The sequence below is a fragment of the Limulus polyphemus genome, unplaced genomic scaffold (assembly GCF_000517525.1).
Source record: "Limulus polyphemus unplaced genomic scaffold, Limulus_polyphemus-2.1.2 Scaffold2449, whole genome shotgun sequence".
Classification (NCBI taxonomy): domain Eukaryota; kingdom Metazoa; phylum Arthropoda; class Merostomata; order Xiphosura; family Limulidae; genus Limulus; species Limulus polyphemus.
Window position 1 is genome coordinate 107,098 of NW_013668059.1, and position 15,843 is coordinate 122,940.

General features: G+C 32.2%; 2 long non-coding RNA genes across 4 annotated transcripts in view; both read left to right on the top strand.

Annotated features, from left to right (window-relative positions):
* LOC111087664 overlaps positions 1–4,485 on the top strand; it is a 12,613-nt gene extending 8,128 nt beyond the window's left edge. For all 3 annotated transcript variants that reach the window (XR_002612326.1, XR_002612324.1, XR_002612325.1), the window contains exon 2: positions 96–4,485. This is a non-coding gene — a long non-coding RNA (uncharacterized LOC111087664). The remainder of the gene's footprint in view (positions 1–95) is intronic.
* A 2,134-nt stretch (positions 4,486–6,619) lies between these two features.
* LOC111087665 lies at positions 6,620–10,816 on the top strand. The gene is made up of 2 exons (XR_002612327.1): positions 6,620–9,755; positions 9,866–10,816. It is a non-coding gene; the product is annotated as an uncharacterized LOC111087665 (long non-coding RNA).
* Positions 10,817–15,843: the final 5,027 nt, after the last annotated feature.

A 15,843-nucleotide genomic window follows, 5' to 3' on the forward strand; every position in this document is an offset into this window, starting at 1 on the left:
TGTGTATATATATATATATATATATACACACACACACACACATACAACACACTCAAAGATGGTGGGCAGAGCTAATATTAAATATTTTATTTCAGGAGACTGGTCAAGAACAAGGCATGGTCTAGGATTTAAAAACTACTAAATCAGTAGTAAGATTGTAATGTTATGTACTGGGTGCATAAATATGGATTTGGAAGAATACAATCTACTTTTATAGAATATTGGATTATGTAAACAAACAAGAAGTTTGATGTTATCATTTGTAATATTGCAGCATTCTGCTGAATGTATTACTGGTAAAAAAAAGAAGCAAAATCTAGTCCAGTCTCTTCTGTTAGGTATTTAAGATGTATTTTACATTTAAATTTTAAATAACCAGGGAGGTTCAGAAACAGAAGTTTCTCTTCGTCCCAAGGAAAATAAGTTTAGTAATTTAGTAGTGGGTAAATGGATCTGACCGTGGAAGATAGTTTCAACACTCTAATGCCTCCGGCAAAGCAAGGAAGTCCAAGAAAAAGAAAGAAAACTGGATGCTGATCTTCCTGTGGTGTTCTCTTCATTTAAAATAGTGCCAAGTATTCTACCTGACATCAGACTATATTGTGAAGATAAGACAATAAAAAAACATTTAAACACTCAAGAAAGATATCATGCTGCTATGGAATATTTCTGAGATACAGTATTATGTATGGAATATTTCTATGGAATATTTCTGAGATACAGTATTATGTATGAATTCTTTAAGATGAGTTCTTGTTATTGATTAAGTTTAATGGTGATAGGTATTTCTACCAGAGTGTTGGAAAGAGGTGGAAATTGTTTAGTCTGTTCATTATGATATGGCAGGTTTTTATAAAATCTAAAAGCCAGTTTTAAGATTCATTATTTGCCCACAGATATATTGCTTATTTTATTTAGATACTGAGAGGAAGTATAAATTTGTAGGCAGTGAGCAATTCTGATGGCTATGTTTTGATTTTTCTGTAATATATTGTGTAGAGAGTCTGAAATATTACAGGTTACTTTACAACCATACTCTGTTAGTGGTCTAATTTAAGCTTTATAAGTAATTGTGATAGATTAGCTGTTATAACCTGTGATGCTGCCTCCGATTTTAAGAAGGTAGGCAGTTCTCTGAATGATATTTTGACAAATGATGTTATGTTGTGTGTTATATGTAAAAATTTAATTGTCAGTAAACTTTTGATTGACTTTCAATAATTTCTTACATTTTCCATTGTTGTTTCTATGAAATGTAATTGCTTGTATCTTAATCAATATAAGAAGTACCTCTCACTGGTGGTTATGACAGCTCTGTCATAAGTTAAAGCAGGGAAGGGGATATCAATAAAAGAATCATGTAGAGTAGTGAGTCTTGTGGAACTGCAGCTTTTAGCAGATAAGATTTGGAAATTGCATTATTAATCTTAACTTTAGCAAAATGCTAAGAAATAAAATTTGAGATCCATTGAATCAGGGAATTGGGGGATTGAATATTGGGAAGAGCTTGAATTTCAGTCTGTTATATCGTACTGAATCAAAAGTTTATTGACATCAAGAAAACTTGCTACTGTAGTATGGTTTGTATTAAAACCTTGAAATACAGATTCAGTTTATATGACTAAATGGTTGGTCAGTGGTTTGTTTGTTCTTGTGGCCAGTGTTTTGTATATTAGAAAATATTTTGTTGGATTATAAGTAGTTAAGAAATCAAGTAGCTATTAATTTTTTCCAGAAGTTTCTCTATATTGTTTGTTAGTCTTATTAGTCAGTAGTCACTTGGGTTATTAAGTACTAAATTTTTATTGGGTATAACTTTGATTAGGGCTGATTTTCATCTTGATGGATAATACCCTGATTTAAATGAAAGGTTGAATAATGTACTTAGATGTACTAATAAAGGTTCAGAAAGATTTTCAAGAACTAACTTATTGATGCCATTGTCACGTGGATTTTTGCTTGATATTTTGTCCTGAATGCTGTAGTGATTGCTAAGGTATTGTTATGTATTGTATCTGTATTTAATGCAAATGTTGTACATATTTCTGACAGATTCTTGTCAACGTTAAACATTAGAGAAATCAAAAACTAGTCAGTTGGAGAGTACTATTCGTAGAGCTATTAAATAAGATAATACCCACCTATATTATCATGATTTTGGAAGTGAAAGGAGTGAGCTATTAGTGTTGATGAAACTATTACTAGGTTTAAAATATCCTATGTTCTGTCTGTATGTATATATGTCATGCTGTTATTATTGATTATGTTATTTTCTGTAAAATGATGTAAAATTGTGTCATGAAAATTGACAGTTAAAGTCAAAGTGTTTGGAGTCTAGATCTCCAATGATTATGTTTCTAGGATATTGGCTGATTTCTGATTATAGGAATGCTAGATCTAGAGTAGGTGATGCTTAGGTGGTTAAAAGGGTAATGGTTGCAAAGTTTGGTTGGATGATGTTACATAGAATGAACTCATTGCTAAAGGTTGAGAAGCTGTTAGGAAGGTTATTCTTAAATCTTTTTTTATTTAATAATTCTATGCTTTCTTACCCAGATGTTTAGGTTAGGCTGAGATATAATTAGACAAGTTAAAATGGTTAGGGTTGTTAAGAAGCATCTTGCTGTACATGCCACTCCGGAATGACAAAATTTTTGGTAGTTGTAACACTGCAAAACATTAGGTGCTGTGGTCCTGGCAGGTTCAACAGAGTGTTGCCGATACCAAAGAGATATTCTTGTCTGGATTAACCCTTTTGTAGTGGGCTCGGTATAATATACACGAGTTCATATACATGTTTGCATACGTTAAGTATTTATATTATAACTTTTAATTCAGTATGTGCATCTTCACAAAATTTGGTATACCTTTACTAAACATTACAAGTCTTTTGTACACAGAATATCAAATTTTTTAATGAAGTATTTTTACTAAAGATTTGTTTGTGAATATATCGTTTAGTTACTAGTCCAAGTGAAAGTGATTTTCATGTTGTGATTAAAAATACTATTCTTCATTCCCCAAAATCTTTAAAACCTCCTAAGTACATTTCAAACATTTGTTTTCAGTAAAACTATATCTTATCGGTTATTTAATGATACACTTGAGTCTTCAGCTTGTAGACAAATCCTAAAAGTATAATGAAAAGACAAGTTGTAAAATTAGAAATAAAAGGAGCAGCTGTGCCTTTTTTCGTTGTTATTGGTCACAAAGTTTCAAAGTACTTCTCTTACGAGTTTGAATTGTTAAACATTTCATATTTAGTTTCTGTGTTTATTTTACTGTCAACAACCAAAGTAGAACCTCGCTGAAAATAAACCAATAAATCGCCGCTTGTGTCAGTAGACTGTTTACGTGACACCACCATAATACGGTACTCCTGAAAGTAACAAAGCACATGGGAAAAGATAGTTGATTTGACCCCTGCTTCGACAACAGGATGTCTAATGTATCAGATCATATATGCTAAATGTTTTCTTGGAAAAATTCAGAATAATCACATTGCACTTAGAATCAGTGAAAATGTTTATGCCGACAACAGGATGTGTGTAATTTATCGGATCATATATGCTAAATGTTTTCTTGAAAAATTCAGAGTAATCACACTGCACTTAGAATCAGTGAAACCATTTATGTCGACAACAGGATGTGTAATTTATTGGTTTATGTATGTATATTACAGTGTTCACAACAAGCCTTTTTGAGAGTGACAACACTATACTTTGAACCTGTCAAAATGTTATTATGCGGTTTGGTGCTGATACAATAAATATTACAATTCTATGAATATTGATAATCCTTTTTGGGGTGATTGGAATTTAGTGGCATAGGTGTACAAAGATGTTATTTGAGCACATGCTTCTAAAATCCTATTTCCCTTTTCAGCACTTAATTGTCAACCAATAGAAACTCTAGTTTTGGTAGTACTTATCACACTTGTTTAGTTTCGCAAGCCTTAGAAGTCTAGTCTTCTTTGGAAAATATTCTTACTTTTACAGCTAAAGTGTAGTTTAGAAGTTCCCTTACAGTTGTATAACACCTTGAGTTGTTACTACCACTTACCTTGAAGTAAGTAATAATCATTTATAATTTATATATATACAGAATCAAATACAAAGTACAAATCTAAGTGTATTACCAATATTTTGCAAACTACACCTATATTTTGGCTTCCATATATTACATATATACATACATACTTACTCATATATGCTTATATTTTTCTTAAAACATGAACAATAAATGAAAATTACATATAAAAACAATGTTTTCTAGTACTTACGAGAAGTTATGATGACAGGAAAATATTTTCCCTCGTGTGCCTTTAGTGGTAAGCCTCATTTATTTTTTTGAGTGAAGGGTGAAAAGATATAATTTTTGTAGGCCTCAAGTATACATTTTAGAAAGAAGCAATATATTACTCTACCAGTACACCAAAAACATCTGTAACTTGTTTGGGTTTATAAATAAAGTATATATGTGTTACATTTTTTTTATCTCTGTTCAAAGCAACAACTTGGTCATCATCATTCAACATTCTTGGCAAAATTAATATTTTTTCTTCTGAGCTCTTTACAAACAACTGTCAGTATCATGTAAAGCATAACTTGTCCTTTCTATTGGTTATAAACAGACCCTTAAGAAAAGTAGATGGAACTAAACAAGAGGTTTGGAAAGAATGGAGTAGGAGGAGGCATCGCTCTAGTTGATTTGCTAGATACATTGATTTCTCAGCAAATCAAAGTGATGGGAGGTTCTAAATTTATATTCTAGCTTACCAGAATCTAAAATTTGTGTTTCTAATTCATTAACCACTTGTAGATATATATATATATATATATATGGTAGATGTAAAAAAATATAAACTGAGCATCAAGACATGAGGAGGTGCTATGTGACAAACTCAAATTGATGTTTATTTCTATTTTCTTTTGAATTAAGAAATTAAAACAGATATATAATACTAAAATCTGAAATATAAGCAATGTTTTGATGCCAATTTCATTGATATATAATAATAATAAAGTTACTTAATAAAGTTTTGAAAATAAATCGCTAAAAGACTGTGACATGTGCAGTTAGACCCAACCATTGCAAAAGGGTTAATGACTACTTGCTTCACGTAATTAAGTGTGATTCTGATTAACATTGCATGTAGTCCTGTCTTAACTGATTTAATTCTCTCAATCTTGATGGGATGTATTTCTTGAATGGTTAACTTCTCCTGCATCTCTTCACTGGTGATATCTAATGGTATGCTCTTAGGTTAATATGTAAGAAAGTACAGGTTTGATATTTGGATTAGATGGTTTGTTTTAAATAGAGAAGAGGCTGGTTTATTTGCAAGGGCTATTAACCCTCTTCCTACAGGCTGGTCAAAGTGCCCATGTCATGACTTTTCAGAAAGTTACATTCAAATTTAATTAAACTACTTTAGTATTACTGTATAAAAATAAACTTGGCATCAAAACATAGTTAATAAACCAAATTTTAATATAAGTTTTAAGTTCTTAATTGTATAAAGAAATATTTAAAAAAATCTTCAGTCTCCTCTAGTTTGAGAATTGTGACATTTGCTTTCTAGGTCTCCCATTTTCTCTAATTTATTTACCACCCCTCCCAGAAAAAAGTACAGAATGTATTGTAAATTACTCATTACAACATAGATATTACTCAGGCAAAGAAAAATATTTCTAGCCATAAACAAGAAAATCAGATCCACTTGTCATGCTCTTCTGTCACATCCTCTCTTTTGCAAATTGCCAATAGCTCTTTCTAATGTTTTATACTATATTATTTATAACCAATAGAAAGCCAAAGTTTTAATCTATCAAGTTATGTATTATGTTATGTTTTTTTCTGTACAGAGAATTGTCTATTTTGCCTCTGCTTCAAAACTTTTTTTCTCATGGGAATCACTTCAACAACAACCTTAGCTGAATTTATAAAAGCTCTTATCACATTGTTAGAAAGCCAGAAAAAATATAATACTTTTATGACATTATTTGCTTTGTGCTCTTAGGTGCATTATTTAATTAAATAAAAAGTATTTAGTGTAGTAGTACCATTAGTATAAAAAAAGTAGGCTTAAGTTTCATCAACAGTTGACAGCAAAATAAAATACAAGGACTTAGGAAAGTACCAGTTTTCTTGTTTTTCATATATGTTCTTTATTTATTATTATAAAAGTAATTAAAATGTGAAAATTAGAAACTTGTTAGGTTAGATAAGATGATAAAAAAAAAATATTCATGAGGTATGCTCGCAAGCAGCTTGTACATTACATAATTCAACATGGTCATGTGAACTGCATGTTTACTGAGTGATTTACAACTTGTGTGGTAGGATTATTAGTTAGGCACAGCTCAAAGAACAATATAACAATAAAACTAAGTCTAAACAGATATATACTGTGGTTGCCTGTTACAATTTGCAGAAAAAAGGGTAAGTTAGATTTATTTCCTAACATTTTTTTGGTGGTTACAAGGCCAGTCAAATAGACCAACCCTACATAAAGTTAGGGTACAGAAAATAAAATATAAAGTTTTTCTGAAAGAACATTTGATTATTATTCAGGTTTTAGAGATTATGCGAAGGAAATTTTAAAATTTTCAGATGAAGTAAAGTATTTTTAATCTTAAGTTGAAAATCATTTTACATTTGGAGCAGTCAACACTCTGACCCCATATATTCACAGACAAATGTTTAGTAAAATACTTAATTAAACATTCTGATTTTTTGTCTAAAATAGCCTGTGAAAAATAATGGGGCAAGTACTACCACCCCCACCCCATAATATACACTAATGTCACATTTCATAAGTAACTGAAATAAATGAATTTTGCAAAATCAAGCTTGACCAACAAAAAGGTAGAAAAGTGCACTCGAGGCAGTCAAACGTTGGTAAATTCCTTTATGAGCCAATCAAAATTGAGATCTTTCATGAAATGAGTTTGTGATGTATTCATAAACTAATCAGTGGTAAAAATCAGTTATATTAACAACTTTTAATATATAGAAAAGCCAGTGCATTTTGGTAACAAAACGTTCCAACAATGGCTTTTATGTTATGTTGTTTAGCAACAGAAGTGTAGTCTAATGTTGTTGTTAGTCTATTTACTGAAAGTATAAAATGTAATGTATATTCAATAAAACTGGAAATATTTTTGTTGATTTCTTAATTTAGAGTCTGTTGATGAAAATATTGGTGATATAACAGAAAATAACTTAATTCAGAAATGATTTAACTTTAAAATTGAATCAATATTGTTAATTTTATGGTCAATTTTATGCACTTAGCTCTAGGCTAGGTGATCCCACACTATGTCTTTACTGTAGGCTTATTATACCAACACTTGTATAGTTTCATGGCACTCCCTCATGGTTTCCTTGCACCCCTGTTACTAAACTCTTAATGGGCAGACTGCAGTTGAACTATTCTATCTGGATAAATGCATTTTGGCTTTTAGGACTCCTCCTATTTTGAGAAATCAAGTGTGACATGACATGCACTGGCTTTTATATAGGTTAGATTGAACTGAATTAGGCTTCTCTCCTGTTTGAGTTGCAGCTATACAGAGCCTGTTCCTTTGTCTTTTGCGATGATCAATGACAAATCAGTTCACTTTTTTGCATATTATGCAAATGGGTAGTAACACTCTGGAATTGGATGATACATGCAAATCTGACTGTGATCTGAATTTCTTTGGAGAAGGTGAATTCAACAAAGGTTCACCCACCATTATTTTATCAGCTACACAATTTCCACATCTTTATATAGCAAATTCAATACGTTTTTGTTGATAAAATTTATGTAACAAGGTGGGTGAAAACTAATTCCTGATAGTGTTGAGACATCCCCTTTTTTGTCATATATTATGTTGAGAATGGTAAGACTGGAGGACACAAATTCTGAGACAATACCTCACCATCACCCACAGAATAGCTTGATTCCTATATGCAACTACCTACAAGATTTGCATGCCATTAGCCTTTATCTCCCTCCCATCTAAAAATATGGTTAACGTGAACTGTGCTAGTGCATGATATCATCTTGTAACAATAGCCCTCCACCAATTAGAGGGCAACACAACCTCTTTGTACAGTAGCTCCCCCTAAGCAATTGCATTCATATTAACTTCATTATTTTCCTTGGCATTGTGTAGAATGGACATGTTTCAAAATTTGTAATTAATTACTTGAGATTTGTAATAGTTTATGACTGAGTTAAATTTTGTTCAAGTTTACCTGGTGTAGTGTCCATGTTTCACATAACCAGTGTAGTTTTTTAATTTCATTTAGAAAAAAACTTCCACTTTGTCTCCTGATATTGACAATACAGAATGTATCTACTGTGGCTAGTGGGGGCTTGTTGTCTTCGGAGGATGTGATAGCCATTCTTCAGTGTATTGTGGGTTCCTTCATACATTCTGGGCTTCCTCTTCTCATCCATTTGGCCAATGTTCCTTCTCTCCTGTTTGAGCATGACCAAGATGATAATGATTTTGATCAACTATTTTTCCTACCAGGGTTTACTCAATGCACAGCTTTATCTGTGAGGGAAAATCCTCTCTCTTGATATCATTCTGTGGGTATGTTCTTTTCTTTCTCTTTCCCCTATGTTAATGAATCCCACCCCCTACCACTTTACTACTTGAAACCCGTACACTTTGTCATCCCTCCTTCCTCTGACATTAGGGTCCATGTAGACTCGTTTCTTGATTTCATTCTGCGGGCATGTTCTTTTCTTTCTCTTTCCCCTATGTTAATGAATCTCCCCCCTCCACCACTTTACTACTTGAAACCCGTACACTTTGTCTTCCCTCTGACATTAGGGTCCATGTAGACTCGTTTCTTGATTTCATTGATCCTACACACCGACATACATTTTGTTGAAATTGCCAATCTTATATTGTTGAAGGAAAGAAAAATAAAAAAAATGTTACTTTGTGAAAGAGAAACATATTAGGTATTCGGTATAGTATGGTTTTGAAACATACCGATACATGAAAGAGAAACAATTTAGGTATTCGATATAGTATGGTTTTGAAACACACCGATACATGAAAGAGAAACAATTTAGGTATTCGGTATAGTATGGTTTTGAAACATACCGTACATGAAAGAGAAACAATTTAGGTATTCGGTATAGTATGGTTTTGAAATACACCGTACATGAAAGTGAAACAATTTAGGTATTCGATATTCTATGGTTTTGGAACACGCTGTACATGAAAGAGAAACAATTTAGGTATTCGGTATAGTATGGTTTTGAAACATACCGATACATGAAAGAGAAACAATTTAGGTATTCGGTATAGTATGGTTTTGAAACATACTGTACATGAAAGAGAAACAATTTAGGTATTTGGTATAGTATGGTTTTGAAACATACCGTACATTAAAGAGAAACAATTTAGGTATTTGGTATAGTATGGTTTTGAAACATACCTTACATGAAAGGGAAGCAATTTAGGTATTCAATATTCTATGGTTTTGAAACACGCTGTACATGAAAGAGAAACAATTAAGGTATTCGGTATAGTATGGTTTTGAAACACACCATACATGAAAGAGAAACAATTTAGGTATTTGGTATAGTATGGTTTTGAAACATACCATACATGAAAGTGAAACAATTTAGGTATTCGATATTCTATGGTTTTGAAACACGCTGTACATGAAAGAGAAACAATTTAGGTATTCAGTATAGTATGGTTTTGAAACACACCATACATGAAAGAGAAACAATTTAGGTATTCGATATCCTATGGTTTTGAAACACTGTACATGAAAGAGAACCAATTTAGGTATTTGGTATAGTATGGTTTGGAAACATACTGTACATGAAAGAGAAACAATTTAGGTATTCGGTATAGTATGGTTTTGAAACATACCGATACATGAAAGAGAAACAATTTAGGTATTTGGTATAGTATGGTTTTGAAACACACTGTACATGAAAGAGAAACAGTTTAGGTATTTGGTAAACTATGGTTTTGAAACATACTGTACATGAAAGAGAAACAATTTAGGTATTTGGTATAGTATGGTTTTGAAACACACTGTACATGAAAGAGAAACAGTTTAGGTATTTGGTAAACTATGGTTTTGAAACATACTGTACATGAAAGAGAAACAATTTAGTTATTCGGTATAGGATAGTTTTGAAACACACCATACATGAAAGAGATACAATTTAGGTATTTGGTATACTGTGGTTTTTGGAACAATGTAAATGTTCAAACTTCTGAGAAAACCTGTTTCTCAGTGCATCTCTGGTAAGGATAAGTAGTTTTTAAGGTATAATTATTTTAAAAAATAATTACCCTATATATATATATAAAGCTTTTTTGTGACAACAAAGAATTTCATTGAGGTACCACACTTTAAGAGTTTAAAATACGTGAGCCACACTGGTTGGATATCAAGATAACATCTGTGTGCTAAATTCATTTGAACTACATTTTGTTATTTTATAATGGATACATTTGAAACTAATCACATAAAATGTAATATCAAAAGTTGTTACAAAGAAGGGACCATATATTTCTTCTTTTGAGGGTGTTCATCAGTGTAAAATTGGCCATTTATTGTAAACTTATAAAGGCTGATTTACAGCTTTATTAACTTTATAAAAAGTGGCTAGTTTAAGTGATCATTAAACATGTAACTAGAATTATTAGATATGAGGCATATAAGTTATTTAATACAAAGCTTAAATGCCCCCGAGATATTTGAATAACAAAGCAACGAAAGCTTTTTTTTGTATGACCACTGTGTTGGTATATTTAGGTAATAAAGATTTGTGCACGTACATTCAGTAAATTGTGTTTTATTCCTGAAACCACATTAATGTATAATACAGATTCAAACACTATTAACATTTCATATCGTCAGTACTATTTTTTTGTACACTTTCATTCAAATATAACAGTTTATGAACATAGAACTGGATTATCTGTGCGATTGGTGTTTAAGTACATGTAGGCCCAGATTCATTTTGTAACTAAAATATTAAAAGTAATATTCTGACACACACATGGCTATTCTTCCTTCGGTAATTTTCTTCTAGGGGCCATCTAAAAGATTCCACAACTTAATTGCATAAGTACTATAAACTAATATATTTTTGTGCTATTAAAGAAAGAACGTTATTAAAAGGCGCTGATATATATATATATAAATATATTATTTTGGGCTATTTTTATTATTCTAATGTTCTGTTCACTAGAGGGAGTTATATTTTATATGAAGTCTAGAAGTCTCGTGAAAGTTTAGACCTCTTTGGAATCGTGAAGCTTTCTGTAGTATTTAGAAAACTAGTAAAGTATAAAAATAACTGACTGTGTTAGAATCAGTCAGTTTAGTGCCAGTTCAAAAGTTATAGTGTGTTAGAAAATCAGAGTTAGCGAGTTTGTTTGAAATGTTTGAGTTAGTAAGCTGTTAATGGTTTTCTTCTTTATCGACTAGCGAAAAAATCTTCAAGTTAGGCGTAAATTAGTTTCAGAATTTCCACTGAAACGTTGTGAAGTTAGGCCTACCACTAAAAACGTAGCCTGTAGCCTTTATAGAACCTTTGTGAAGAAGTAAATAAATTAGTTTTCGTTACGTGTGCTTGCATTATTCTTTTCATAAACCAAAAGAAACCGACCAACGACACAATACGTCATAGTAATTATATATATATATATATATATACATATAGCCACACACACACACACACGTATATTATTTTAGATATGTTTTAATTGAAGCTGAGCCTCATTCAGTATTTCACTGAAGAAAAATTCCATGACTAAGGTTTAGAAATTGCGGTTTGTTTTGTATAGATATCTCGTTACAACTACTCGGTAATTAAACTTTTTCTCTAATTATAATGATGAATGCCTTGGGCAGTGTATAGAAATGTTGTTTACGAAGTGGAAATAATTTTTCCCTGATGAATAATCTTATTTTTAGAAGCTGCTGGAGAATAAACTAAAATCACGAGGAACTGTAACGAACTTGATATAAACTTGTATTACGTTTGTTATATTGTTTTCGCAGTCGTGAAAATTACGTTATAAACAGGTGTCGAATGTGGAATAAAAAAAAGGCTTAAAAATGATTTCTTAACACACTTACGAAATGTAGGAAAGAGAACTAGTAACATGTTTATCATTTCAGTTGCTTTCCAAGAACTCCTACATCGTTGAATTCTCTTTATTCACGAGATCAGTTTTCCTGGAAGATCGCATAGCGATCAAATCCGGGTCACCCATGTTCTAAGAAATGCACGTGGTGCTGAACAGTCCATCTTTCTCCTTTGTTAGAGTACGATGTAACGTTGTTCATTGGACGTATCTGTTAATATAATTAAACTATTCATAAAAACAATTAAAAGTAGCAGATTAATGAGTATTATTAAAGTAGGGCAATAAGAATCCCGTGTGGTATTCTCGGTATCTACAAATGTTTTTTGGTGACCCCATTGAAAATGAATTGCTAACTTTTGTTATATTAACATTCCATTCATTTTTTTATGTACGTATAGCAATAATTATGAATACGATCACTCATTCTTTATTATTATTTTAAATTTAATCAACATTTTATCAGTGTGAGAATAAAAATGATTCGACAATAAAAAGATTTTAGTATACAAAATACTTTCATTTGAAAGCGTAATAGGAACATCCACAAATTTGGTTTTATAACGTATGTAGTTAATAAGCATTGGACATGGCTATGGCGATGATCTTACAACATGTATTTAGCGGGATTGAAACCTGTTGCCGAACATACAACCGTGGGGAATGTTATGATGTGACAGTCAACTCCACTGTTCGTTGAGAAAAAGAGTTGGCGGCGTATAGTGTTAACTAGCTTCTAGTCTATCAGTTCAAAGATAGGGACGGCTAGCGCAGATAGCCTTCGAGTAGCTTTGCTCGAAAAGTTGATAAACAAATATTGAGCCCTTTCATTTTTTGTTTAAAAAAAGGAACAATTTAAAAAAAAATCTGCGATATTATTAGAATTATTACTAATTTTGTTTGGATGAATTTTATTATTTTAAGAGCTTCTAAAGTTAATGGTATTAATTTGGAATTAATTCATCATACTATTAGAAAATAAGGGCGAACAAAAACTATTATATGATAACAATTTTCTAAGCAGTTTTTATTTTAATTTACAAGAACTTAATTCTGTGGTAATACGAATGCTAATTAAAACTACTGCAACTATAAATTCGTATTAGAAAACTAACATTAGGCTTATGTGTAGCACAAGTTTTGCAAGATTGTACAATATATTTGTCTGTATTTGTTTGTTTGTTTAAAGTTAAGCACAAAGCTACACAATGGGCTATCTGTGCTCTGCCCACCACGGGTATCGAAACCCGGTTTCTAGCGTTGTAAGTCCGCAGACAGGCTATAAACAGTCAACTGTTTTTTTATAACAGTCATTGTAACTCAACTGATGACAGCTCTTATTTTTCATCGAGTTAGCTGGACGGGGATTCAAATCCATTGTTGTTGTTTGTTATTGAGCACAAAGGACTATTTGTGCTCTGCCAACTACGGGCATCGAAACCCGTTTTCTAGCGTTGTAAGTCCGCAGACAGGCTATAAACAGTCTTAGAGGAACATCCACTTGGAAAATTTACTGCAGAGTGAAAAATATGTGGAAGAGTGGAAGTTTGCATCCTGGAGAATCTTGACTTATTCAGTGCCTATTGGATCTCTAAATTCAAACATACACATCCAAATTTGTATGTATTGTAACTCAAACAAATGTGAGATACACTATTGTCCCTCTTGTTTGCATGGTGGATTGAATTAAACAATATACTGTAATAAAGATAAATATTAGAAGGCTTCTCAAGACAACGAGTGTGGCAAATTGAATTTTAATTTCAATAATATAATAGTTTTATTACGTAATAAGTGTAAAAATGTATAGAATGGTAAAAACAAACTGCATCCATTTAGATTTTGTATTCCTAAACACTTTAAAATGTTATTTTATCTTTATATATATAACATCACGAAACATGCTGTCAGTTGATTCCTATGGGCCTACCAAACGTGTCATACTGACGCAGTCTAGAAGAAATAAGAAACAGAACAAATTAACGCGGAAAAAATTCATCGGTTTGAAAGTGAATAAATCTCTTGTTTTGCTGGATAAAAAAGGTGTTGAAATTCATAAATAGATGTTTAAGAAATGACTCATGCAAGCACGATTTATGCTCGCGGGTTTTATGACGAATTCGTTTAAGGAACAAATATAGATATACAAAACTAGCTCAGTTTTTTATGCAGACCATTATCTATTAAGCGAAGTCCAAAAGACACCTCGAAGAACTGATTGGATTTCGCGAATTTTAATTAATAGTCAAGTTTACTTGCTCAAGACGAATCTTTGTTTAAGAACGGATTAGATATCTACATAACACATATATATTCAACGAGAATGGTAGATATGAGACTGCCTTATCATATATATATATATATATATTTTACTCAGGTTCGAAAACTTTTCTTTTTTCTTTACAATTCTAATTGGTGCGGGTTGGACCTGTGGTAGAAGTTTGGATTTAGGACTGGCAAGCCTGTTTCCGTGCGATACCACAAAATGTTCCTCCCGTTTTGAGTTGTTGGTGTTTTATAATAGTGACAGTCAACTCCTTATCGTGGATGGTGTGTGGAAAGGCGTTATTGACTAGCTGCCTTCTATTTGGTCAGTAGTAACAAAATTAGGGACGGAGGCAGATAGTCTTAGTAGTTTTGCCATAAATACAAATACACTTCTGCACCAATATTAGTTAGTATTTTAAAGGCCTTAACCAACCCCCTCCTTCCAATTTCATTTGCTTTTGGATACACATTTCTTCTAGGATTTATTATTCGACATTTGTTTTCAATGATGTCTAGATTTTTCAACTCAGTCACAACTGATCCCAATTAGATTCACTTTATGCTTATTAAATATTAAATATTTTGATATTCTTCTTTATCTTTAGCTTTTCACACACGAACAGAAGGAATCGTGTTTGTTATTGTAAATGAATATCAACTTATTTCACCCACGAGTTAAACGGCCAAGTCAGAGATCAGATGCAACGAGGATAGCTGTCCCTAATTCTGACCAGAGGTGGTGAGGCAACCAGTCATAAGTTTACACGGCTACTCTTCCGAATAGCAGGGCTGACTTTTATAACGCAGCTACAGCTAAAAAAACATGCTCGGCAGGATATCGCCAGTCGAACTTCAAACCTCCAAATCCGCAGCCTGGCACGCTAACCACTGAGCCACGCCTGACCCAAATACAATAAGACACCAAATCTTTCTTTACAAGGTACATATACAGGGTGCTCCCCCCCCCCCCCAAAACTGTACCCATCCTTTAAGTTAAGCAACTTCTGTATATCGATTCTATTTTGATTTTTATTTCAGACAATATTGGAGGATGTCTAAAAGTAAACCCAAAAACCATTAATGAGTTTAAGCAACAGATCACAAATGTCTAAAATCGAATCAGAGTTGAAGATTAAGTTACAGCATGTCAGACACTCGGTCGTAGATGTCATGATTGTTTAAACGCTAGTGAAGACCAGTTTGAACATCTCAAATGATGCAGCATTGTATGTACAGTTAAGTTGTTGCATGAAACATTAATAAAAGTGTTTTTCTGGCTTGTAGGTTCATTTACTATAGCCATATGAGCATTCAAAATATAAGGATATTTTTTGGGGCGGCCCTGTACTAACAATAAATAGCATTTTAAGGGCGGATCTAACATTTTATCGGATCAGGGCCCGGCATGGCCAGGTGATTAGGGCACTCGACTCGCAATCTG